Source organism: Chelmon rostratus, chromosome 19, assembly GCF_017976325.1.
Source record: "Chelmon rostratus isolate fCheRos1 chromosome 19, fCheRos1.pri, whole genome shotgun sequence".
NCBI lineage: Eukaryota > Metazoa > Chordata > Actinopteri > Chaetodontiformes > Chaetodontidae > Chelmon > Chelmon rostratus.
Genome location: NC_055676.1, coordinates 5,555,023 through 5,578,909, shown reverse-complemented (window position 1 = coordinate 5,578,909; position 23,887 = coordinate 5,555,023). Strand labels below are relative to the sequence as shown.

Sequence of the window (23,887 nt, the reverse complement as noted above, 5' to 3'; positions counted from 1 at the left end):
ATACTTGGAGTTCACAATACAGTACTACATCCTTCACCTCTCAGTCTTTCTCAAAAGTGGGTTATGTTAAAAAAAAAAAATAGCAGCAGCATCTCCCTGTTTCCGATGATAACTAATAAACTGTTAAGAGCCGCTGTGGTAAAAATGGAAAGAGTATTCAACATTATAAAAAGGAACAAAAACATGTAATAATGTTTGACATAATGAACACTGAGGAGCTCTCAGGTAATTTTGAATCCATTAGGGCTGAACAGGCTCTTTGGTAACACATACGCACACACTGACGAGCGTGCACACACACACACACTTGTTGGAAGAGAAGAGAGAAACAAAAGGCCAGAATAACTGTGCAAATGTGCAGACACGTGCATAAAACTAAGAAGAAATAAAAAAAAATCCTATGATAAGAATTGTAAAAAGTCAATTTGCGCCACACTGCGCGGGTGGAGGGCATGCTGTGGACAAATCACTGTGGATCTGATCTAAAATAAAAGTGTGTGTGTGCCTGTGTGTGTGTGTGCGTGTACTGTGGGTGACCAACAGTGAGAGAGTGACGTGTGTGTGTGTGTGTGCGTATACTGTGGGTGACCAACAGTGAGAGAGTGACGTGTGTGTGTGTGTGTGTGTGTGTGTGTGTGTGTGTGTGTGAGTGTCTAAAGGTGATTCTGGCGACGAGGGATCGAAACACACTGTCTCACATTACTGACGACCCCACACACAGACGCAGACACACACACACACACACACACAGAGGCAGGAGATGCACGCGCTTGTCCAAGTGTAAATGACACAGGTGGTGTCTACAAAGCGATTATCCGACCAACAGCCCTGATTACAGAAGTCGGAGAGAGAAAGCTGAAAGAAAGTTTGTCATCTTCATGCACCATCTCACATGTAAACCACTTCACAGAGGCTTCTTTGAATGCACCACGGATAAGTATGGTGTTAAATCTGCATATACGGACTAGTCATTTCAAGTAGTCATGCCGACCTCTGCCATCCAAACAGTGGGCTGCACGAGGTGACGGGTTTTGTTTCATCTGCATTGAGTTCAGAGCTGCAAAACCATTTAGTAATGTGGCCAAGTTACAAATATCAAATCAAATGTATTCAGTGGGAAAAATGTCAAGAAATCCAGCTCTCTTACGCTGACTTCTTTGTCAGCTTGTTGTCTCCCTGCTGCCTTAGAAAGCTGCATACAGAAACTGCAAACATGGAGCTTTATCTAAAATACGGCTCCACCAGTGTCAGTTAGGTTACCCATGTCTTTTTCTTGGAGAGAGCTATTGCAACTAAGAGCAATGCTCAAATACAATAGCAAGAAATGCCAGAAGATCATCTATACTACCAAAAAAATTGCATGAATTCACTATATTTCTTCATGAACTATGCAAGAACAGTTAAAGATCAATGAATGAACTGATGAAAAAACAACACATCTGTGCTCAAAAGCAAAACAAAAAGTCCTCACATCTATTTAAGAGATCTTAACAAGAATCAACACCGACATAACTGATGTGAGAAAAATGGATGTACTGGAGTAATCTGACTTTAGGAATTTTTTATCTCCAATCCCATTAAAATCAGTACCTGTAACAGACAGACAGGATCGCTCCTCTCCCGTGTCTCAGTCTCCTGGCTCTTCCCTCTTTCCAATTCATTTAATGCATCTTGCGTGTCTGAATCTTCGTACTTTGTTTATTCTGATGATGCAACATGACATATGCCTCGCTGCAAGCCAAACATCCCAGTGGGAAGACTAAATTCTCGAACTTGAACTCAATTACAGTTACGGCGAAAACAGAAGCCCGCTGTAATTAAGATGCATTACACCTGGTTGTCAGCACTAGCCTAAAGCTTCTGCAGGCTTGTGTCCTCAGTTCAAATCCCCGACTGGCATCGGGGGAAATCTGGCTGGGGAAAGCAAATGAGTAACGCTCCAAACTCCCACGTGGACAATAGTCAAGTTGCCCTTAAGCAAGGCCCTTAACCCCCAATTTCCTTGGTGCAGCTGCAGAGTGAGCGGCAATTTGCGTTCGCTAACTCTGTGTGCAAGTATCATCTGTCATTCACGTGCGGAAATAAATCTGTCAAGATCGGATGCAAACTTTTCCGATTTAAATGAGTAGCATTAAACTTTAGCTCCAGGAGTTAATAAAAGTGTGTACACATGCTGTTAGCGTTCAAAGCATTGCTTCAGGCATGGACTTCCCTGCATGTAACCTTATAGTCCCGAGCTGTCAGTATGAATGCATGGCAGTGGCCTGCCTGGAATCTGGATAGCTGTCTACGTGTGTGTCCGCTCCGTCTGCGTATTTCCTGTATGAGTGTGTGTATTTGAGTGTCTGCGGGTGCCGGTGTGACGGTGTGTAATGTCTGCATGCCCATATTTCTGATGTCCCTAGATCTGACCGTCAGCTTGTGTGTGTGCGTGCGTTTGTGACGCTGGCATTTCTTGACAGAGGAACTCGATCCGCCGCCGCGGAGTCCTTTCAACGCCCGCCACCACACACACAAACACACATCACACGTCCTACTGCTGACACACGCATGTCACCACGGCAACCGGATATAGCCAAAGACATGCTACTGACAGAGAAGCGGAGACCACCATACTGGCAGGCCAGAGGTTCTCAACATGGGGTTTGTGGCAGCTGGTGGTGATCGCTGGTTCAATCATTGCATGAATTTTCCAACCATATTGCTGAAATCAAACCATCAAACAGAAGCAGTTCACTAAATCAAGAGACCAAAACTTAAATGTCCCATACAGTCAGCTTTGCTTTCACATATGCTAAACAGGTTCACGGTATTTCTGTGCCTATTTTCATAAACGTGGCTCCTGTTGTTGATGTGATCTCATTCAGAGCGCTCAGTGCCGAGACCATCTTCAAAGCGAAGCGGTGTGGGCGGAAATTTCACGTGAATAAATAGTACACATTTACAAGATGATGCATATTCACTTGCTTACACGGTTGAGCAGGAAAACAAAGGGGAGCAACGTTTTTGCCTATTTATACGGAAAATGAAATGAGTTTTCACGGACCCCTGGCTTGTGAAACTTAGCTCAGCACAAATGACAGAAGCAGCACAGAAAGCCTGAATTAAACTAGATGGAAACTGAAGAGCAGCAGAGCAAAGTGAGCCTTCGAACTGGAGCAAAGACATCGGCAGAGCATCAGAGGAAAAGAACCGGCCTTACCTTGGACGGGACGAAACGTCAGCACGATCCTCCTCTTCACCCTGTCAAAGACAGAGCGAGAGTTAGTCAGTACATCCATAGAAAAGGTGCAGCAAAGGATCTGAGTTCAGAATATAACACTCTGATCTGAGCACAGTCACAAAAAAAAGGTTTGCCAAAGTGGCTGTCCCCATGCTTTTCAGATGAAAGCTCATTTCATGTCCTCCCCGTCTTTTCAACACAGTGGCAAAATCATCCAGAGATAAACTTTATATTCGGCAAAGAGATTTGTACTTGTGGTGTTGAAAAAGATAATATATCCTGCTAAAATCTCAAAAACCCCCTCAGGGGATTGTAAAATTGAATAAATCTTGCTTAAACTGTTTTGTTGGCCTCCAAGCATGCACAGTCTAATGGAAACGGCAACACACGGTGAGAGATTTTGCACAAATTGCGGTTCTTGCATTTTCAAGTAAGAGACACAATTATGGAGTGAAATATCACAAGAGTTTGCTTCTCCTCTTTCATGCCTCTCCAGGCTATCCATCCTCCCAGAGATATCTCTTCAGTTATTTTCTCCCTGCTTTTCTCTATCCCGCTCCCTTCTTTCACTCCGTAATGGTGTTTATTTAATCAGGCGTACAAACAGCGTGTGAAAAGTCAAAGTCTCTGCAACCCATAGGCGCAGTCTAGTGCAGCCTTATCGGCTCTCTGCATTCGTTTTTTGTTTCCCCCCCCTTCCTCAATCGCTCCGTCTTTCCATCTGCTTTCCATTCTCTCCACCTGCCCGTCAGTCTGCAGCCAGGGACAGGTGAGCCTATTACACGCTTCTCACGCTGTCTACTGCACACACTCGTACGGACGCGCACACAAAAACCGCGCTGGCCCTGCTGCACGGTAACTCGGCGTGCCACACACGTCAGCCGTTTCTGCTGCGCTGTAAAACGGCTGTTACCAGAGCCACGTCACGCTGCCGATGAAGTGCTCCAGTGCTGGATATAAAAGCTGAAACAAATACCGGAGAATGGAAGACAATAGAATAAGTGCAGAATAAAATAGTCTGGGCCCTGAAATTGGACTTTTGAGCTTTAAAAGCAAGGAATCACATTTAATTAAAAATGAAATGTTGGAAGTAATTGAGCCTTAACACTGAAGTGTAATTAAAATAAATTCTGACAGTATCAGGAAACAAGCTTCATTTTAGTCACTCTTACTGTCTTACAATGAATTAATGACTTAAATTCCACCAGAATAATGAGCATCAGAGTGCAAGTAAGCACACAGTGGTTTCACTTCCCCATTGCTCAAAATATTGTAACATTTGTTAGCGGGTAGTAGTACAACATAGTTTTAAAGGCTGAGATGCTGACAAGCTGATATCTCCATAACTGACCAAAACCTTTATATTACATATGGAAGTCATGATTCTGTCGCTAAAAGTCAAAATACAAACAGCATTCATGGTTAAATTAACCGTGAATGAATTATGTGTTATTGAGTCTTTTTTTTTTAAGAAAAAGTGGCTCTCTGGAAACAAAAAAATCTATTTTGTACGCTGGCCTTGAAAGTGATGATCAGCGCAACGGCAGTCAACTAATTTTAGGGCACTTACTCAGCTTTAAAAGCCAGAAATGGTATAAAAAATGTTTTTTTTTTTTTCTTAATATAGATTAGAGGAGAACACGTGACACAGCCTTATTACAAAAGTCTTGTTACAATCACAGCAATCGATTGCTTAGTAATCCTGGTTTGGCCCGGATTCATTTGAGCACCTTGCAGAAACACGAACTGCAGAAGCTTTAGAAACATTTTTCAACACTGTTTGACCTCCCAGCTTCATCCTATGGCGCTTCAGTTCTGTAAAAATAGTTTTCAGACAACGTGTTTCCTTGCATTTTGTACCGCAGACGAATCTGACCTCACCAGAGTTGGAGATTTTGCTTGTTTTCTATTTTGTCGCTGTTTTTATGTAGAGTCAGGGCAACCCATCTCAGTTTCTCCAGAGGCATCGGTGGCTGAAAGGCTATTTATTTATTTCAAGACAGCTTGCTTGCCTGTCTGCCTGGCTGAAGGAGAGAGAGAAAAGTTAAAGGTGGGAGAGATTTGCTGATGGAATTGGGGTGATCTGTTGTTTTGGGGGTGTTGAAAAGACACCTCGCAGAACACTGCAGAGCATGCCATCATGTGAAAACATCAGCTTTTAGACGAACGCGCTCTCCTTGTTTGTTCCTCCTCTATCTGCCTCTTTTTGTCTCTGTGCCTTACTCTCTGTGCCTCTCCACACCACACACACACACCTTTCTCCCGTTTTCTCCTTCTTCCAGACCTTGACACCAGCTATACTTTTCCAATTCAGCAGTTCTTCAACTCTCCAGATGACACAACACCATTTCACACTGGCTAAGAGCACAGAAATAATAACAACACTAAACAAACAAAAATAAAAAAGTAAACAATAAAATAATAAAATATCCCAAAACAAAACCAAGCAAATCAGCAAAAACAAATCCCATAGGGTTCTGCGCAGCTCCAGAGAGGGAGCTTGACAATATTAGCAGGCCAGGCTAAAATTATTTATGTGGAGGGTTCAAGCAAGATTATGCAAGAAAGAAAGAAAGGAGGAACGAAAGAGGGGGAGCTAAATATACAGGAGCTACTACAGAGAGGGGGGATTTAAATAGATGAGATGTGAATGTGATCAGTGAGAGAACAATCTCAGAGATAATTACACACTCAGCATGTGTCTTTTCAACACCCCCATAACAACAGATCACCCCTATTCCGTTGCCACAGATACTCCGTACTTACCATTACTTTTTAATGATACTCAATCAAAACAGTATAGCGTCACAGCGTGGGCGGGTTTTCACTTCGGTGGGCAGCCAGATCCCGGTAAAATCTTAAAATAAGGGCTGTAGATCCTGTTTCGGGGGACACGCACGCTACAGACAAGAGACCCAACGTCGCGATATCGGGCCACAAGTCAGGATCACAAGCTCATTGCATGAGCAGGATGTTGTTGGAAGTTTTTCACAGGGGTGTTAAGCTACGTCACGCCATGGCTTGGCTCACGGGCCACATTTCCACCTTTTTGATCTTAGACCAACTAATGCAAAAACCAGACAACGCGGAGGGCCTTTAATTTGCAATACAAAAGAAAACTGTTAACGCGCCTTCTGTCAAACACTGGATTACTTTTGCATCCATTTTACAAAATAAGCACACACTGAAACTAAACACTAATTAGAGGATCTTTTAGAATGGCTGCGTCCCACTGTTTCTTCTGCTATCAAGCTTGCTCAGTAACAGTGACAGACGTGGCAGTTCGCCATGTCTACTGGCCAGACATAATGCACTTTGCAAACAGATGTCTTCACAGAATTGCGATTTCTTTTGCAGGGATAAAGGATTACAGCGAAAGGAGGGATTCAAAGCAGACACCAGCCAAAAGCCAGGATTGCATTTTATTCATTTTGCCTGTTTCTGTTAGTCTGTCACTTCAGCACCAGTAAGCTTTTCGGAGCAAAGTCTATTGTGTTCTTCGCCTTCCTATTACACGACTGATGCTGCCTCTTATTAATCCATTTCTTCAGTCCATCTGAGGGATAAAACATGCAACAGCAGTGGTCTCACATATACCTTGATTAAGGTGTGACACAAATGTTTCTGACTCCACACAGAATGATTTCTTTCTCAAAGATGCACACATTTAGATTTTACTCCAAATAGCTTGGGAAAACTTGAGCATATAAAAACATCACCTTGCACAAACAAACTAAAAATAAAGACAGAATATTAAGGGTTGCCCTTGCAGAGTTGCTACTACAAATCGATGGGCTAAAAAGAGTCCTAGGAGCCACTGAACTGCACATAGCACAAAAACCAATGTGAATCCAGCCAGCAGTCCCCCAATTCTCCCCTTCTGCTCTGTTTCCCTGCCGGTTCTGTTAAAGCCGGGGCTATTATTAGCAAGCGAGGGGATCAGGTTAAGAAGATGAAGGCTAAAAGAGCATGCAGAGACAGAGACTTTAACTATGGGCATAGTGGGGGGTAAACCCAACTCGTTGACCTGCCAGAATGTGTTTACCAACCAAGTGAGTGGTGGCAATTTGAGGAACTAAATTAATTACAAGCATCACAGCACAGCATGAATGTAATCGTCTTAAATTATTATTATTATTATTATTATTATTATTATTATTATTATTTTTAAGTTTTGTTTGTGTATTTCATGTCTGTTTTTAATAAGATAAAATAGAATATTATGGCATGGTAATGATGCTGACATCTGACAGTTGCTAAGAAGGAGCAGGGAAAGGTGAGATGAGCCACAGATCATCACCATATTTTAACAGGTCTCACTTTGAGACAACAAATATTTAAAAAAAAACAAACGGAACATTGAGGGGGAAAAAAGTCACTGTACAGACATTGTACAGTTGGGATGTCAGAGGTTAAGAGAGCAAGCTAGAGGCAAGAAGTTCAGACTCTAAGCCTCATAATCTGCTTCATAACTGTCCTCTGACATCACTGCAGCAGATGCTTTATCTTGGATCCTGTTCCCTCTGCCTATTCTAAAGTGATGGGTGGGGGTCTCGCTGCCATACTGTAAAGTAATGAAAACAGAGAGGACAGAGTGAGGGGGGAAATAGACAGAGTTGGTTTAGTGCAGTCATAGCCTGCAAAATAAAGGCTGGGAGAGAATGAGGAAGGTTCTCAGCTATATAATGCCAAGAACAGAGAAAGGGGAAAAAGTGTGTGAAGATTACATGTGAGTGCATGTGTCAGGCAGCAGAGCAGTTTTTAAAAGCGGCACTACCACGTTTCTGATGTAAATGCTCCATAAAGTGAACAGATAATGTGTTGATTTTATGTTTACGGCCACCTGTGCTTTGCATACATTTCAAAGTTTTCCTTGTTCACAGTGTTACAACCTGAGCAGTGACCGACCTGCCGCTATTTAAGTAATCAAGCGGGGAAGGAGCTCGCCGAGAAGTGAGATGGCACCGTTTTAAGGGAGCAATTTGCAAATTTTTTGCCCATGTGCACATCCTCCGCTGGCAATTGATTTGACATCATCTGTCAGAGGCAAGTTAAGTTACATATCAGACAGACTATCCGGGTGTGGCATCCCTCCAGCAAAAGAGAGACCCTGCAGCCTTTGACGCACCTATATACGTACACTATAGGTGGGGAAATTAGTCAGAGCCAATAGATCAGGATTGATAAGCGAGCTCAAACCTTAAGATCTAGTTTAATCTGTGTTATTCAGTCAGATGCATGTTTTTGAAATGTAGAGCGAAGTGATCTTGTAGATTCAAGTCAATTCATGTCGATGTTCTCCCTTTGTTTTGGTGATGTATGTTCCCCTGCACGCCTTTTTGTCTTCATTCTGCCAAACATTTGTAAATGTTTCCAGTTTTGTTTCTTCGTGTCAGTCAGTCAAGTCATTGTTGCTCAATTTCTGCCGAACCTCAGGTTGACAGATTTACAGCTACAAAGAGCTGCATTATTTTGTCCTAGCGGTTAACTGTGGTCATGCTCAACTTGAAGTGGTTTGTTTTTCTTAGATTTTGAAGTTTGGGTAAATAAAACCTTTAATTTGTTATGTGTATTGCTCACATAAACAGTCACACGGACAGGAACCAGAGGCTTTACAGGCCTATGAGCGTCTGCATAGAGGTCAGCGAGGAGGGGTCAGCAACTGGTCAAGGCCTTAGCCAATCACCTGTTAGTCATACAAGATGCACACGCACAGAGAGACAACTTAATGCAGGCGAGCCACGGTGCACACTTCGGACAAATGAGCATTTCTAATGGCAAGAATGGAGAGACTAAAGATATCGATCTCCAGCGTTCTCCTGTGGAAAAGACTGACATTTTCACTTCTTACAAGGCAAAAATGTAATAAGAACAATCCATTTCGCTAGCGCACAGAAGAGATGTCTGTAGGCTACTACTCATATTTTATTTATAATTCCCAAAATGCACCGTTGCTCACAACTGAGTGACATTAAAACTACCAAACTTGGAGCTGAAAGCAAAATTAGGAAATAACACAGCAGGAAGAGGTGCACTTTTGATGTCACAAACAGAGTGTTGGCTTGATTCTGCGTGATAACTATATATTTTAAAGATGAAAGTGAGCCAGATGTCACAGTGGGCCCCCAATAAACCACGAGGCACCAGTATTTGATCCCCACGAGGAATTCATAGCAAGCCGTGACAGTCGAATGTGTTCAGAAAAAATCTGCCCGAGCGAAGCAGAATGTAAGGTTTGGCAGCCAATATTCATCCGCGACTCTGAGAGAGTGCATTTAACGTCAGCCTTTGACAGATCAGAGGTGGAATCGGGGGAAACTATTCTTGTGCTAAGAAAGTCGGGAAAAATGTAAATGTCAAGGAAGCTGTCGTCCCTTGTTACCGGGAAATATTCAACATGCATTACATTTTACCCCATAACACCGCTGTTCTGACAGAATAATGAAGCGTGTGAGGCATAAATCAGATCCAACACACACTCTTCAAAAATGCTTTTTCTGACATTGAAATAAAATGTATTATTGACTAGTATAGCTAACCAGTCTCTCTCATATGTCATGATTATTTCTGGCTTTTTTTGCCGAGGTCTGATAAATACGGATGAGGGATGCTCCCGCCAATGAGAAAAACTAGTTGCAAAATGTCAAAAGCGATAAAAGCAAGGTTTCATCTTAAAAGCTGCGAGAGAGACAAACACAGAATAGCAAAGTGGGAGCAAAATAATGAACCCTCCAGCCAGTGAGAAGGACAAAGAGAGGAGAGTGGAACCCCAGGGGGATGTTCAGGAGATATTCCTCTCATCATTGCATCCGTCCACCTCTGCACAACGAGATGTAAATGCAGTCAAAGTTGAGGGGAGGGAGGAAGGGAGAGGGAGGGTGCTCTGGCAGATTGATAACAACTGTCTGACTTAGTTTGAGACGGGGATGCGAGGGCAGAGGGAGGGAAGGGGGGAGTGATATAAGGTAAAATGAATTGAAAGGCTTTATTTAATAGAGAAAGGAGGGAGGGTGGCTGACAGCTTGACAAAGATGGTCATATTTGGTGGGAGATGAAGACAGAGGGAGAAGGGAGTGGCACCGGGAGAGCTAAATGCTATTATGTTGTCTTAAGGGTGGGAGATGGAGCAAGCTGGGAGACCGGCCATTTGACAAAGATTGTTTGATTTTAGATAAAAGTTGATGCGAAGGACTTAGAAAGGGAGTTCAAACGTTCAAATGACAGAAATTTACAAGAACTAAACACGATGAAGCTGAAATTTAAGAGCTATTTTATAATCGACAGGCCGTTGATAAAAAAAATAAATTAAATTGAATAAAACACAAATGCAAAACTTGAATGAATCTAAAGCTAAAAATCTGACGAAAAAGCAAAAGAATGAGGGAGGTTGTTCTGCAAAGCCGGCTAACACGTTTCACTGCGGCCTGCAGAGGGTAACCAGACATTTGCTTGGGTCAGAGGTATCATTCATGGGCATAGACCAAATGTTGCTGATTAGATCAGCCTTTTACCCTCTTACACCCGGCTTTAGGATAATGGAGTACTGGTGGGGTTGTTCAAAGTAGTTCTTTATGCGTTCTTGCAGTGAAGCAAAGCATTTTAATCTAGAATGCATGATGCAAGAACTTCTTAAAAGTTGGCACTGAGATGTCAATCAACAACCAAATTACACTGAATAGAGTGCTGCTCGTCATCATCTAAACCAGTATCAACAGCTTGCTGATTGGCTCAGCTTTAAGTTGTCTGCCTGAGAGGACTGTCAGTGAATAATTCCTATCTCCTACCAGAACCTGGGCTTGTGTGATTTAAGATGGTCTTACAAGGCTAAAGAGAAGGACAGAGGGCTGGACAGCTTGGCAGGATAAAAGCGTGACTAGAGAGTGACGCGCAAAATGACTGGCAGGCTGATAAAAAAGGCTGTCATCCCTGCTGAGCTGTGAATAAATAGCTGGATGGAGGTGCGGTGAGAAGGTGGAAGAGTGAGAAAGACATTGAGAATGAGTGAGGCAGTCTGGCGGTGGCAAAGTGAATTGTTATGTACTGAGAGAGAGGTCAGCGATAACGAGAAAACAAGAAATAGAGATGGGAAGAGTAAGAAAGGGAGAGGAGATGAGAAAGGGCGAGTCAGATGTCCAAAGAGGGAAGAGGCAGGATAGCAAATGCTGTCTAAGGTGGCCAAAGATGAGAGAGATTGATCCCAAGGCCAAGTGGATGGATACCAAGAAAGATCAAAAGGGCAAGATGGAGGAAAAGGGAGGGATGAAGGGAGAACAGAGGAGCAAAACAGGGCTAAAATGGGCTTAACTTGCGATGAAAGGGAGGACACGGAGGGATAGAGACAAAGGGGAGGGAGGGCAGAGACCGAGAGACAGCAGAAACGGTGTGAAATTGACATGAAAATGAGGGGATGCTAGGGGAGAAGCCAGCACGCTCTGACACCTTGTGAGGTTTTAGGGTAGGTTTGGCTCAGCACGATAAGATAACTGCTGCTTATCTGTGGCCGTCAGACTGCTAACACACACACACACACACACACACACACTGACATCTGAACACCCGTGCCTGCTCACACACACTGTCTCCTTTGGCCAGGGGAAAGCAGACATGGACAAAACACTATTGGAAGATTGGCAGACAGGTGTTTGGGGCTGTGATTGGAACTGACTCAGATGTCTGTATTTGTGTGGTCTGTGCTTACATCTGTGTGTGGTTTGGGGCCCATATGTGCGCATCCTGCACATCGACAAGGGACAGGAATTAGACTTATTTTTTAAAGTTTGGTTGAAACAAAACTTGTGTTTGCGTGTATGTATTCTTGCACTACATGTGCACAAGTAGAGGTTTCTCTGCGTCCATATGTAGCTATATGATCAGTCAAAGTGTCGATTTTGTTGGTTTAGTGTTGGTCTGGGTTATACATGTTTGTTAGTTACTGCAGGAGCTATGTCTTAGTGTCTCTGCTACAGTATATACTTTATTCGGGGCAGGCTATGTAGCAAATCAGGGCTGGATTCTCGCATGATCTTGCAATTCTCACGTTATCTTGCAAATCCAGCTGCCTGGCAAGATAGCGTGATTTGGGCAGGAGGGCTGATTACCACGTTCTCACGGTCAGTGGTGGTTGGTGGTAATGCACCTCTGAGCTAGTTTGCCAGCCACCGCAGAGGAAAAGAGTGACAAGAAACCATGGAAGAGGAGAGTGGAACTGTAAAAACTGAGCAGGAGGCATCTATTTGCACCTGTTAACCTTAAAACTTTAGATAATGCGTGTTTTACCTTGTTGAGTCGTTTGTTTTTAACAGACAGAATTAAATTAAGAATTAAAGAAATGAAGTATTTTACGTTGTATGAAAGTGTTGAGGCATTATGTGCTGTACTTAAAAAGAGAGTATGAACATAATTGGGGCACACTGGCAAAGGCAAATTAGAATGTAGAAATGAACGGCGAAAGCGACTGTGGAGGAGCTGCTAGCTGAAAGTTTTGTACACTGATCCTCTCTAATGAGAGGACAGAGCAGATTTGTCGGACCTAAGTGCATTTTGCCAACCTGGGTGTCAGAATAGAGTCACTCACTGCCACAGCCAAATATTATTTTCCACATTCACACTCTCATTTTTACTTGTGTAATGGAGTGGAATGGCTGCACTCTGGAAGGGGGGAGCCGATAGCAACCTATTAAAACGTGCCCAGATTGGCCCCGACGCCGATCCATCGGATCAGCTTGAGATATCTCCAGTTTGTATGTGTTTATTGGAAGATTACATTTTTAATCTTGCACATTTGTCCAGAGGTAATGAATATTGCACACATAAGTGGCAACAGCAACATGAGTGCTTTTTGTATTGTAAACAGAATGTAAATTTTGATGGACATAAGAATCTACTGAACACAAATAGACCCAAATAAAATCCCATATGCTATTAGCGTATGGGATTTCACACACCCAGTGTGTCCACAGCACATGCCATTTACAAACATACCACAGACACATACTGTGCAAGGAGACAAACAAATACCATACCCCCGAAGGGGATCAGCGCCGTTTAGATTCATATTATAAAACAAATCAACATCATGATCCACCATTATTACTTTGGCTGAGACTCAGAGACAGAGATTGGATTTTTATAACCTGGTTGCTTTGATGTGAAGGCTGTGAGAGCCAGTCTAATGATTCGACGGTCATCTACAGCCATAAATGTTAATTAACAGCCTTAGCTGCTGGACATTCATTTCCTGCTATAGCCGTAAGGGAGGGCTCATAAAAAAAAAAAAAGGTGCATGTGGGTATGTCGCATGTGTGTGTGTGACAATATAACTGACTGCACGCGTGTCGTGCGGCATCATGTGTGACAATGTGCGAACGTACGCATGTTTCAAGGGCACGCGGCGACGACAACTGTCCCAAAGGCTCCTCTGTCCTTTTCTGATACCGCAATAAGCCGTCAGCACAAACCATAACTAGCTGGTCACACCATGACAACATAATAAAACTATACAGGGACAAAGTCAGGTAAAAGTCACACCATGGCCACATATTAGAGGTGCGCGCACACACACACAACGGCAGGAGAGAGTCACGCTGTGACATCATAAATAGCAGTAAAGGACGTGCGAAAAGTAAAAATGACACTATGGGGTCACATTTACAGGTCTGCGCGGCCACTGTAACGCGCAGGTCATGACATCATTAACAGCAGCACGTGACCAAAGTGAGATAAAGGTTGGAGTATGACATCATTATACTGCTACGCAAGCCAAGTCATTGTACGGTGAGTGTCACCATGACATCATTAAAATGTTATATACAACCGCTGTGCGGAAGAAGTCAATATATGATGTCATAGGTGGTCAAAGCGAGGGGAATGTGTGCCGCTGACATCATGAAAAAGCTGCATCATTACACACGTGTGTGAGGGGAAAATTCAGCGGTCGCACAATGGAGCTGGCTATGAATCAACTAAAAGTAAAAATGACACATGAAATTATATTAGGATGACAAGTTAGTGCGGAAACAATGATTAGTCCATTGACAGAAAATGAATCGACGGCAATTATTTTGACAATCAATTTGCCATTTAAGCAATTTACAAAGCAAAAATAGCAAAAGAATCCCCACATATTGCTGCTATTCTCTGTTTTCAGTCATTGTAAATTGTGGGTTTTGGACTCGGGGAATTTGAAATTATGCAAATGTCCACTATTTTTGTTCATATTGTAGCCTAAACTAATTAATAATTCAAGTGAAAAATTCTAGACTTCATCAATAATGACAACTATTTATTTTTGAAGGACTTTGTAACATGTGTTTCACACAGTGTACTAGTGTTTTCCTTTATTTCAGCCTCCATCAGTTTCAGGACTTATCTGTACTGTGCATCAGGCTCACCCACCTGGCCCAGTGCGACAGGATAATGTCAGAGTGACCATTTCACAAAAGAAGCCACGCTGCAGCACACCAAAAAAAACCGAAAGCCTCATTTTTAATGGCTGCACTGTTAATGTTGCCGCCTGCCAGTGTATTTTTATTTGATATCTTTTATTTAGCTGCATTCTCACCAGTCCTGCTATTTTCGACTTCAAGCGTCGCTTGGTGGAGCTGGCTAATTAATGAAGACGAAAACCAAACAAATAACCGTACCAGTGTTCGCCCCGGCCGTGGAAAACAGAGCTAATGGAGACAAGCCATAACTCTCTGTTTCCATCTCACTGTCGACGCCTCCCATCCTCCTCTCCCTTCTCCCCCATGCCCCATCTATCAATCCATTTATCCATTCGGCCTCATCCTCCCTCTCCTCTCTCTCCCTCTCTTTCTCCTCTTATCTATCTAAATGTATTGTCAGACACCACCATTTCAGGCCGGTGTAGTATTCTGACCATGAAGATGTTTTACAGGCTACCCCCCACCCACCCAGCCTCCTCCTCTTCAACCCCCCCCCCAAAACAGATAGGAGAAAAGCCCCCATGTTGGAGTCACGGTTCAGCGGTTTCTAATTATGTGTTCACTGTCGGAGCCTGGTCAGAATATTTCATATGGACCCGTGAGAGAGAGATAAGAGAGACAGGACGGGGATGAAGGAGGGAAAGACAGAGAGACAGATACAGTACAAACAAAGACAGACGGGAAGAGGATGAAGAGCGGCGGCACACACCTCACAGCGCACATAAATAGATGCATTCACTTACTGCCTTGATAGTCCAGGATCGACAGCCTGGAAGTGTTGAAGTTAGGCTGAAATCACCGTTTTATGAGTCATTTACATTTGAGCTACGTTGTCCCGATAACAGCTCAAAATGGCACAGCAACATTTATCTACTCGACTTATTTGGCTGCAGAGGCTTAGTGGCACACGCAGGGCTAGGTGGTGGACTACAGTCGCTGTTTGGCTAGCTGCTAGCACAATAGTCAGCCAGGAATGAGCTAGCATTAGCGAGTCACAATAGTTCACCAAAGCTAGTTTCTGTTTCCTCTGCGCTGGTCTGTTTACTTCCCCGGGGATGTAGTTCTCTGGTTTGTACATCATTTCATACAACACAGAGTTTCATTGAAGAGGGAAACAGCTCTCTGAGCTAAGCTCGCTAACTAGTTCCAACTGTCAGTCAGCTGTTTAGCCTGGTGGCTAACACGCTTGCTATTCAGAATTAGCATTTGTACCATTTACTTATGTACTTTATTAAAAATTACCCTCTCTTGTATTCTATAGCTGATTACAAACCACACCTACTAAGGCTATACGCTAATAAGGTTTCCTCGATTTTGGACTCTGGCAATACTCTGGCAATACTGTCAAATTCACAGGTAATCGCTCACCACAGTCAACCATCGATCACATCAATTCTACTGGAATTCAACTATTTTGCCGTTTTAAATGACAACTTTTAAACCAAATTAATATCTGACTCGATTCCAGCTGATAGACACAAACTGCGTCTAATGTCCATCTGTGAAATCTAAATGTTGTGGACTCTACCCATAAATTTGCATATATGACCTCTCCCAAACCCTAACCTGCAGCTTTTTCATCACACAAAATAAGGTTGCAGTCGCTCCAGACTTTTTTGCCTTTTGGCTATCATGCGATAATTAGGAAGGCTTCTTGACCTTGCAAGTACGGTTTAATGTGCCACACACATATACCCTCAGGAAGAAGCGCACACACACAGTGAGTCTTCTCGGGGCTCTTAAATGACTGGTGTCATTAATGTTGGTGTGTGGTTGCCAGCTGTAATATTTCCTGTGGTCATTAGACCATCTGGTGGCCTGACTCCTCTCATATCTCTATCTGTCTCTCTCGTCTATCTCTGCCTGTCTGCCGTCTTGTGCTGATCTGCCCTCTCCCTCTCTGTTCCTCTTCTCTCAGTGTTCCTTCATCTCTTCTAGCCTCGATTTTTTTTCACCTCTGTATGCACAGTATGGCTGCATTTCACGTAAGCCATACTGATTTTTTTTTTTTTTTTTTTTTTTTTTTTTTAATGATTTTCACTCACTTTCATCCACTTGCAGCCCCTCACAGCCTGTTGCCCCTGGCCATTTCATCCATCCCTCTGTAATGGAAACCCATTGATGTATGTAGCCATTTTGGTGCTCCAATATATTAATTGGAGAGATCTGGAGCCTCATTTATGGACGGGTCAACATCCCTTTAAATTAAAGAATTGAAAGATTTCAAAAAGATGTCATGCATTTGACCCTTTTTTATCTGATCAATCTGTTCATGCAGATTAGGATGGATGAAAAAATGCATTATTCCTATCATTTAATACTTAAAACATGGTGGTAAGCACATAGGGGAGATATCCATATGGTAAGAGCAGAAGAATGATAGTGCAGAGTTAATATTCTCCAAATGTCTGTGATGATGTTTCAGAAAAAGCACAGGTGTACCGTTGAAGTGGCCCCTATTGCATATTGATTTCCCCTTAAAATTGTTAGAACTCAGGCAAAATGTCACAATATCGGTGCATGTAATGATGCCATTAGTTTAATCATCCCTGGTAGATGTTGTAATGGGAGCAGTCCCATTTAATGTACAGTTCCATGGCTAACTGAGGTCTGAAGTCACTCGTGTGAAAACAAAAAGAGAAAGTCAGCCTGCTATAATCTGAGCAACGTGTACAATGCAAATCCACATACATATAAATACACTCAGAGAGATATCTTACGAGCTCGCGCTCTGTCGATGCCTGAATCTCTCTCCATGCTTGTTGTGTTTCTGTTGATCAATAACCTCTCAATACATTTCACTCTCATCCAGTAACACACTGTGCCTGCAGTTTAAAAGCCCAGTTTGTAAAAACACCATTTGTTCAAGCAGCAACACACGCGCACGGTAAGAATCTGCGACAACACAAAGACAGTTCAGTTGAGAGGTGCATTTGATGATTAAAACGTAATTTCTAGCGCTGACATTTGGGTAAATGCAGCAAAAAAAATCAATACAATGTAACAACCGTGCCTGGCTGAATAGCATGTCACAAAGAAGTCTTTTTTCTTTGCATTTCATACTCCAAATTAAATTCTGCTCTTTTCTGCAGAGAGGACCGGCCGTCTCACCTTTAATTACTCTTTCTCTCTCCTCCTCTGCTCGCCCGTCTACCTGTGTCCCACCGCACGTTCCAAGCCGAAACCTGATTGCCTCGCTTTCTCCTTACATTTTTAATGACTGTGTGCACATGTGGCAGCGTGATAACCTCCACCAAATTTCAAAAATAACAATCATTTCCTCCGTATAGGGAGGCAGAACTGGATTTTTAGAAGTGACAGAAGACGTATTTTCTTTTAAAGTGACATGTCACATTTGTTTTCCTCCAGGGGCAGAGCATGATCTGTTTTGATCTGACTGCTGGACATTTATCACAGCCTATGTTTAGCTGTGATAAACGGAACTATATAATGTATACTTTAGTGTTGTGATATCCGCTTTTATTGTCTCTAACAATGAATTTGCACATTTTTCATGACTGCTATTGACATGTGTGAAAAGTCCAATAAGTCAAGACAAAAACTGTTTTCCTCCAGGCGGACAGCAGATAGCTCAGATCATCAAATACAGTGATATCCATGAAAAAAGATTGCAGAGGAAGACCACAGAAAGACCCTATATGTTAAAGTCTGCATCACTGGCATCAACAGAGAGGGCAATTTGTTCAGACTGTGGCCAGGAAAATTGTTCTTCCTTTTGCTTTCATCACTAAAGTCCATAGCAGACAAAAGGGAGTGTAATCTCCATCTACAGTCCATTCTTACTGAGACAGCAGTGAGAATCGTGTCTGTCTGCTTTAGTCGGGTCCAAATACAACAGAGTGCCCATGCTTTTTTAATCCCTTTTTCACCAGGACCAAGGGCTGGGGAGTCTTCTAGTCTCATAGAAAGTATTGGATAGTGATTATTTAAAAGGCTTGTTGCCTTAGATGCAGTAGATGTGTGCTGTCTCTATCAAAATGTTTGCAAAGTCAGTCAGTTACTTTAAAACCAAATCTTAGGCTTCAGATTTTTGATTTTTTACCATTGCAGTGCACATTAAATCAAGATTCAGCAGTCAAGCAGCTGGAAAAGGTTATTTATGATCTAGTGCGACCTGAATAGACTGCAGTTTGTGTGAAATGAAAGCTATTTCTGCTCAATAATCATCATTAGTGGGTTAGTCAGGTCGCACTTTCGAGCCTGAACCTATCCTGGGGAAAGTCAACTGAGCATAAATGCTAGTTTTTAGCAGCATGCTACGTGTCTGTGGTTTTAAAGGCATTGACACAAGCTCAGCTGAGGGCGATTAGGGTCTGCTGCCCTGCTTACAGGCGCCTCAGTGGTCAGACAGCGTGAACATATGAACATGCGCAGAAAAAATCTTTCGCCTTTATCCAAATGATCATTCATGCTGCAGTGAAACATTTCCAAAGTGATTCCTTGTAGAAATTAAATGGAATGAGAGGATCAAATCAGTAGCACCCACACAATGTCAGCCTTTCATTAACTAATGAAAACAGCCTTGTTTTTAGCTTAATTGCGTGATATGAAAGGACTTCATAAGCACACGAGGAGCGTTTTCTGATCAGGGGATGTTGCAATTCCTCAGTTCACGTGGATATATGAATAACACGTTTAAAATAGAGTTACATTGGTTTCAAATGACTACAGCTGGGTGTAAACTGTGTTGTGACCACACTGAGAGTCACGTCAACTTAAAAAGACACATCATTCAGGACATTATATATTTGTGCCTTGCACCTCTGCACCTCCGAGACAAGACTATCCAGTCCAGACCGCCTTCTATTCCTCTTAGAAGAAGGCTGCCTGGAGTCTCTATAATAAAGCTGTCAGTGCCTCATGGCAGGGAGTGCACTGCTTTTAAAGGGAATTAGAGGAGCTGATTTGATTGTCCATGATTGATGCCGGCCTCTAACACACCCACTGATAATGTATTCCTCCTAAACACACTCTGTTTCCAGATGTGCCACAGGTGCGTTCTCTGCCTTAAATAATGAAAACAGCTCCCTGCGTCTCACATGTAGGTTTTTGTCTAATGAGATTGGGAGGACTCAAGGAAGAGAAAAATGTACGAGAGCACAGCCCGTTACGCCCTTGAAACCCCATTTAAAGCCAACTTTACATATTGCAGCATGGCACTGGAAGCTCCAAAACAGGAAGCAGGCTTAAAGTACCCGCATTTGCATCTAAAATGACAGACTCTTAACCGTTTCCTCGACTGCTGAATCACCACAAGTGTTTTTTTTTTTTTTTTTGCAGTGAGAAGCCGGGATGCTAAATCCAGTTTAGAAGTTCAAACTACAGCAGCGATTTGGAGTCAGACATCTCCGGGTACAATGTACGATCAGTCTGCCTCTGCTGCTGCAGGCGGGGACTACAGAGCTGGTGTGCATCTGTAAGTTAATGCGTGTGCTGTATTGTGGGAATCTTATTCCTAATGGGAGTGTCACAGCCCCCTGAGAATCCCTTGTGCCTGTCTTTTGAGCATAAAGCCTCTTGCACATGAAAAACTATTGGTGGAGCTAAGTCAAGGACAGCCCCGAGCACAAAGTGGGAATCATTGTCAGATAAAAATGTGTGTTTTTATTCCAATAATACTCCTAATCCTCCCCGACTGAGGTTATCTGTAGTGTATTTGTGTGTGTACATACAGCGTATTCAAACAAGGCTATCGTGGCCTGTACATCAAAAGGAAATTGCTGGAGCCTCGGGGGGCGTTAGCAGTCTAACATGAACATTGTCAACCTAGTGAAAGCAGAATGTGCTTAAAATTTCACTTTTTTATTTCACTGTTGATTTCAAAAGGTCTTTCCTAATGCAATTTTGACCCATTCCTTCTGGGTTAGCTGTTCTTCCCCTGTTCTTTTTCCTGTTGCTTGTTGCACAAATTATCTTAAAATAGCAGTGCTGAAACAAGACTGGCTTGTCTCATAGGGGAGCTAAGCTAGTCATGTGTCGTGACCAGGAATGTTGAGTCAGTTGATATTGTTCAGCTCGTAACACATTCCGGGCAATATGCGGACACCGGAGGAGGAGGGATGACGTGCCGATCTTTTGAAGATTTAGAACTGATGCTCTGTCAATTAAATTCTCCCCCGTTAGCTTCACTGGCAGCCATTGATCAGCGAGAGCTCTTAAGATTTGGAATTATTTTAAACTAATTAACACCACCCTAGCCAGTCAGGATGGGGTGCATGTAGAGGCCATGGAGCTGTTTGGGAATCACCGCTGTGAGAATATTCTTCACTGCAAATATGGCCGTCACGTTTCGCTTTTCTGGGTAAAATTCTACCTCGCTGACCAACTCCAGTCACATCTCATCTTTTTGGGAGTAAGCCACCTGCTGTTTCATTCTATTAGTCTCTGGATATGATAGTGGACAGTTTGGTCCTCAGTCTATATATCTACATTTTAAGTGGGATCATTGCATACAGAAATCCACCATAACTTCAAGTCCCAACACACACACACACCAGCACACATTCAGAAACACACAGCATATGCTGTGTAACGACCATCTTATAGAGGCTCTCCAGTCTTAAAAACTCAATTTTCTGATTATTATAACATAATTGTGGCAGTTAATAGGCATTCTCATATTTCATTTAGGTTTTTATGAAAAAAAAATGCTAGTTTGAGGCCGTATTACTTCTAAGTAGGCAATTAAAACAAATTGCTTCTAGTAATGGAGAAATATGGCCACTTATGATAAGTTCCATATGGACTTTTTTCCTACATTTCTGTCTTTTTGTGCACTGCTACCAGTCAATGGATTTATGTAATAGTGGAGGGTCTGATTTACACCACAGGCACACACACACACGTTTAAATGGAAATACCAGTGCCATACGCTCATACCAGTGCACAAAGCCACATATTCTATAACACAGCACACACACGAATACGTAAAGGGAGCATGAATACAGAGACGTGCACGTGCGCACACATACATACACACACACACACACGGACGGACAGATGTGAAAACACACGCGCGCGCACATTCACTCGCCAAGTCGAGCATAACCGAGGGGCTTCAATATGGATTTCACACTTGAGCTAAACCTCCTTAACTTTCCTCAACAATATGGACGCCTCAAGCCACGTCACGTCCCCCGACTGCCACTACAAACATTCACTCATTCCTCACAGACAGCGTTCTCCCTCTGCTTTAAAACCTCATTTCCACGCATTGTTTATGGAGGAATACTTTAATGTCATTATGTGGCATCATGCATCTGCTTTAATGGATTGAGACAGGATATGACATGACATATTTTTATGAGCTGCCTTCAGACCTTAAATGTTGCAAGCACGGACTGACGGCGTCAGCTGGTCTTTTGTTGGTGGGAACACTGTCCTTATCTTATTTTAACAGTAGCAGTTAAGTAAACCTGACACTGCCTAATAGAAAAAGACTACACTAAGTGTGTCTTATGTGTACTAATCCAATAAGGAGTCTAAATTGAGATACTGCCGCATGATTTGCCATTATAAACTGGTTCCAGCTCTAAATACAGAGCGAAAAAGCCATGAAATTCAAACAAGTGGAGCCAGAATTCTTACTTCTTTGAAAACTCCATTAACAAGACATCTTCCCCAACAACTTCTTTCTTTCTTTTTTTTACTCGTTCACATAAACACACAAGCCATTTGATACTTCCTCAGACTCGCAGAGACAGAATATGTGGGACCGTATAATGTCCGTGACCAATAACGCATCAGGAATGTGTTGTGAGGAAATCGAGGAATTTGTCATGGTGGGGCGGGGGGGCTGAACGTGTGGCAGGAAATTGACCGACTGTTCAACGTGCCTTCACAGTGTAATCCAAACCGCCGCTCGCACGTGCACGCACGCACACATTCTCTTCCTCAGAAACACCCTCACACTTTTACACAAGCAACTATGTGCACATATAAAGTGTGCTCGTCGTCCTAATGATGGATTTACTATGAATTTTCAGTTATTTTATGCAGCTCTAGTCCGGCAGCTAAAAAAACAAAACAAAACAAAAAAAAAACATGCTGAACTCTCTCACACATGCACACACAAACGGCGGCGTCTCATCAACCAAGATAATGTTGCTAAAACTGGGGCAGATGAGACTCGTTCTGGTCGTGCCTGTCAGCGATGGCACCGCTGCAGGTGGCTGTTGGGAGCGATCATCGAGCCACAGATAGAGCATGTAAAGGTTGCATCTGGAGGGAGAGGTGGCAGAAGGCTAGCATGACTGCCGCCTCTGGGCTCTCTGCTGATGGGTCTATTGGTTTTCAAATGTGACTTGTCCAGAACAAAAACATAATGAACACAGCAGAGGCAGGAATCACCTGAAGGCTGTTGGGCAGAATTTTGCGTTTTGCCTAAAACGTGCCACGGCTATAAAAGCTGATTTGAACGATTAAAGATGATGCTGTGCTGAAAAAAGCAGGGATGCAATCAACAATCTGGGAATAAAAGCACAAATATATATGTCACCTCAAAATAAGCACAAAAACAAGATGGTAAAACTCAGCTCAATAACAGCGATGAAATGACAGTAGTAACAAGACAGTAGAAAATAGTCGGGCGATAGCATCGCCCGTGAAATGACAAGGGAAATAAAAATAAATGAAAATACGTATCCCTTATGAGTGGGATCTCAGAGAAACAGATGGTGTGTTCAGCTGGTGTTTGGACCGGGGGTTTTATCCACCAGGCATCAGTTTATTGGCTGTAGAACTGCGGCTCTTCAGGCAGCCAGTTTACATGCTCTGTCCGGTTTGGTTTTTGCCAGGGTAGTGTCCATATTGATAATGTCGGTTAGCTGGAGGACATCGATGCTGCTCCTCCAGGGTGACCTTTAAGGTGGTCTTACCGCATGCCATGAATGTACAAAAAGCAGCCAAATTTTGCAATGCAGGAACAGTATTTGATTTAAGCGCCGAAGGTATGGAAAGGGCTCCGACCACACGTGTAAAAATCAGGTTAAAAGACACTCACAGTCAAGTGAATATAGATCTGCACAGTGAGCAAACAGAGGCGACACACAGAGAAACTGCAGCATACAGATACACAATGCAACCGAGCATACAATGGAATTAAAGTAAAAGATAGAGACAAGTGCGCGCACACACACACACACACACACAAACACACACAAACACACTCAGACTGATCGAAGCTGAAGTCATTTAAAGT

At 42.9% G+C, this 23,887-nt stretch overlaps 1 protein-coding gene across 1 annotated transcript in view; it reads right to left on the bottom strand.

Moving 5' to 3' along the window:
• cntfr (ciliary neurotrophic factor receptor) overlaps window positions 1-23,887 on the bottom strand; it is a 207,794-nt gene that overhangs the window by 171,064 nt on the left and 12,843 nt on the right. Inside the window, exon 2 of the mRNA XM_041960449.1 lies at window positions 3,203-3,243. The gene's annotated coding sequence lies outside the window, so the exon portion shown is untranslated. The remainder of the gene's footprint in view (window positions 1-3,202; window positions 3,244-23,887) is intronic.